Below are 4,868 nucleotides of genomic sequence, written 5' to 3'. Positions count from 1 at the left end.
TTTGGCATGAAGACATGAACTTACCTTTTTAACATGAAGAATACCATCCATTCGATTTCAAGTGCAGTGCAGCGTCTGATGTACATGATGTAGGACTAGGACTCGTGCAGTTGCACAGCAGTTCTCGGTGAGGCAAGTTACCGTGTATTGACAGGTTGGTACTGAACTTTCACATGTTCAGCAGTCAAGTGGCTGTGCCATTTGAGTGCAGCACAGGCCTACTGACATGACCGACAGTCCGGCTTATTTCATTGTACTTCTACTTCTACGGTTCTACTATTGCCAAGCAACCAAGGAGTGTTGGACAGTACCAGTCAGATCATCACAGTGGGCATTGCCGTTGAATTTCTTTGTCTGTCTTGACTTTGAGACCGTGCATGACTGAGTAGCTTTCTGGAATCTGTAGTACTTACATGCTTTAATAGCCCGTGCCTAGGCTGCACTGACAATGAATAACATACAAATCACGGTGTACAATCCATGTAGTTGAATCAGGCTGTTTGTTGAAAGTGCACATCCAATTCATGAACATGGTAGGCCTATGCCGGTGTGAATTGAAATCAAGAAAATGCCGATCGCCGAATACATGGCACAAAAATGCCTCCTATTTTGCTCTAAAACAACCGATGACTTCAAATAAACAGTCTAAAAGATCACCAGCAACGTCACCTTCAACTTCTCCAGCCAAAGTTTCAGCATTGACAACTTGGTTTGAAATTAAACATATTTTGATGTTTTTCCTATGGACGGTTACACAGACAAGCTGATGATCTGTCTCTGCTCTGATTTCTCACAAAAAAATGTTATTTCATGAATATTCATCATGTATCAGCTGCCATATATGGCCGTACAACAAGTATTGCGCAGGCGTCAACCATATTGAGCTACTGCGCATGCACGCAGGATCCTGCGTAAAAACAATACAATACAAAAGAATTAATCGCCCCACTTTTTTACACGTTTCGTTCTCAGGCCCCGAACGAGAAACGGCCATTTTATTCCGCCATTTTGAATTGTTTCGAGATCGGGGCCGAGGGACTCAGGCTACTTTCCTACGGCAAACTACAACGTTATATAAGCATAATATATTTCCAGCCTACTTAATTAACACAAATTTACAATAAATTGTCATCTGTAAAACTAAGATTCGCACAAATACGTGATATTTAAAGGAAATATTTTCCGGAAATTCGTGAATTCGGTGTTTACGTACCTTCACCCAACCCGGTATGCTATTTACAGCCCGTCTGCTTGTCAGCGAGTCGATAGGGGGGTGTGGAATGAACAGGGAGGGGGTGAAATGAAAATGGATTTCGCCTGGATTTCGAGAAAATCGAGTAATTTAATATTTTTATGTATAGTTACAATTTTGTTTTGTTTTTACTTCCTGGCATGGTCATATGAATTAGGGTAAATTGGGGGTAAATGGAACGGTGGGGTAAATGGAACGCTGAAAATACAATTTCCTCAATCAAGAATAAAATTGGGCAACATCATACCAAGTGTTCCATTTACCCCAACGCCATACGTTCTGCTTTTGTTTCATACCCCAAACTTGGGTTTACTCGGTATTTGAGTGGAAAAAAAATCTCAAATGTTGTCACTGACCTTGAAGTGGTGCTACGGTTCAGTGAACATTACTAATTTAAGGGTATTGATTCCTAAATATTTGAATGTTGTGCTGAGAGTTGTCATACAATATTGGCAATATGTTTGTTATCTACAATAACATAAATGTTTTAAACAATAAAATATCAGATTTGAATGATGAAATTATGCAAATTAATATGCTAATTAGCTAATTAATTAGTTTGGTGTTCCATTTACCCCACAACAGATCCACTTGAGGTAAATGGAACACGGTTGACTGACTTCAAATATCATAATATATTAATATTTTTTTACTAATTGGTTTAAATATTATGAAATTATACATGTATACTACAAATAACTAATTCATGGTAGATTTAGGCTCCCTATTGTTTTTTAAAAATCTGAAAAACATTTTTGTTTGTTATGTATAGGCCCTACCATAAGAAAGTGTATTTTACGTGGTATTTTACCATGTTTATAAAAAAAAACACATGAAAACAAAATTATTGTTGTTATTCTTTTGTTTAGTCACAAAATATATGTTAAATAAAATATTCTGATGTCTTTTCAATGTAAATATAGCTATGAATGTAGGCTCCTTGCAAGTAATGCCCCATGTTCCAACTACCCACCCCACTGTTCCATTTACCCCAATTTGTTGGGGTAACTGGAACACCATGACGATGTATGTATTTGGACCGAGTATAAGAAATGAACTCAAAATGGGAGTTTATCTGTTAAAACAAGTTGTAAAAACATATTATCTACTTATTGAAACAAACAAAAATCATATATGGATACCCTCCCGACCACAGAAAGTGAATTATTGCTTAAGCGTTCCATTTACCCCAATTTACCGTCCCTAATTTGTTGGTTCTCGGTGTCCCCGCCCCGGTCGCCTCAACAGGCAGTGGCGTGAGTGTAGGCCTAGACCAACGGCATAATAGGCTTAGGGCTAAGCCCTATTGACATGAAAATGGATTAAAATTGTCTAAATTGTCTGTTTAAAAATATCTTTTGATTGAAATGACCAATAGGCCTGCCTAAAATTCTAAATTTCCGTAAACGAGAAAACAACAGTCTATAATAAAGCACACACATATAGGCCTAATTATTGCGCTTGAATACTTTAGGCCTAATGGCTAAGGTTTGTACAGTGAAGGTATGCATAGGCGGATAGGCCTATAGGGTCAATTTATAAACACTAAAACAATATGGTGTTAAAAGTGTGCAGTTTAACACTATCTTGTGTTAATAATAGGCTTAACATAAACAACTTCATATTTTCCATGCGTGTTATAAATTAACATCCATAGGCCCTATATAGGCCTACCTTCACTGTAGAAAGCTTAGCCATTTAAAAGTGTTCAATTGTTTATTAAGGGTTGCTCTGCTGTTTTTGCAGTGAGGCAGTGGCGTAGACAGGACTTTTTCTGAGGGGTGGGGAGGAGGCATGCACAACTTTCGGGGGAGCAAACTTTGACGAAAATGGTCAACTTAAGGGATCTGGAATGAGCGTTTTGAGCGTTTCGACAGTATTTTGTGTGGGACATGAGAGCACATCAGACATATCGAATCGCATTCTAAATATAAAGAATGTCTTTCTGATATCAAATAATTTTCATTTTTTGAAATTCACGATATAATAGAAATTTTATGACAAATTATTAAAATTTTATATTTTTCACATTTTTGATATAATAGTCCTCGAAGTAAATTTTATAAATCTAATGATATATTCTTAAAGTGTACCGGTATGTAGCTGGGGGGAAAGTCGACGATCAATTGAAAATTTTGACCTTTCATATTGAAGATATGGATTTTTTCCCCAAAAGACCTTTTTTTTTTGGTGTTTTGGGACAAATCTTCAATACGAAAGATCAAAATTTTCAATTGATCGTCGGCTTTTCATCCCACCTACATACACTTTAAGTATAAATCATCAGATTTATAAAGTTTACTTCGAGTACTGTTAAATATCAAAAATATAAATTTTAACCATTTGCCATAAAATGTGTATTAGGCCTGCATTACGAATTTCAAAAAATCAAAATTATTTGATATCAGAATGACATTCTTCGTATTCAGAATGCAATTCGATATGTCTGATGTGCTCTAATGTCCCACAATAAATACTGTCCAAACGTTCATCCCTTAATGGGCTAAAAGTGCCAAATAAGGCTTAGTAATTCGGTGTGTAGGCCTACCGTATTTTGTTACATAATGGCGTCACCATATTCCTTCTATGTGGGGGCGTTTCAACACCATTTCCACTTTGAGCAGGTGAGTAAACCAGTTTTGAAAGAAAAACATTTTGGCCACAGTGTTTTTGTGGGACCTGAGAGCGCATCAGACACACCAAATTGCATTCTAAATTTGTATAAATAACACCGTTGGAGAACAGTATAAAATAAAAGAAGATATGACTCAAATCATACATTTTGTATTTGTGATTTATTTTGTGTAAATATACAACATTGATACAAACCAATTGTATCGGGTCAAATAATATTTCATCAGTTCATATGAAAATAATAGCTAATAATAACAAATAAACAAAAAGAAAAGAAAACAAAACAAAAACACACGTTCTGCACATGCATTAACAACAGAGGAGCTTTTGAGACAACCTTATTTTTGGCCGTAAATGGCTCCTTCCCTCCCCCTTTTCACGGCCCCCCCCCCCACACACACGTCACACACCGAATTCAATGTATAAATGATAATTACTCACTTCAGCGTACTTGCTATGTTGCTTTATTAGTCTTTATTCATCATGTATCAAACACAAAGCTACTGAAAAACTCCAATATTTTCAGCTATTTTCAGCTGCCCGTAACTTTTAAATTTATCATGCTGATTTAAAAACGGACACACACAAAACTTGAGTCGAATTCATCAAAAAGAAGCATTTTTAAATACTTTTTATGGTTCAGTGAATGAATTAATCCCGGAATTAATGAATGCTGCAGATTATAAATGTCTTTTAACCCGAAATTAACTGTTTAATAGGTCCTCCTTCATGTACGATATGATATGGCCTCCAAGCATCTCTTCCGCATTCTGTTGACAAGAGTTCTTCTCCGAAGTTCTTCTCTACGGTTGGGCAAGCTGGTATGCTGCAGGATTTGTTGCAAATTTCTGTGAAGTGGTGTGCAGGTGTGGCCCCTTACTTCTCCGCTTGCAGCAAGTTGAGTCTTAATTAAAAACATGTTAAATTTACGAATGATAGCCTAATGCATACAAAAAACCAATGTCAGTAGAAAAGTGAGAAA

This window comes from Amphiura filiformis, chromosome 1, assembly GCF_039555335.1.
Source record: "Amphiura filiformis chromosome 1, Afil_fr2py, whole genome shotgun sequence".
NCBI classification, from domain to species: Eukaryota; Metazoa; Echinodermata; class Ophiuroidea; order Amphilepidida; family Amphiuridae; genus Amphiura; species Amphiura filiformis.
The sequence above is the reverse complement of the archived record's forward strand: the minus strand, read 5'-3'. Positions refer to the sequence as shown.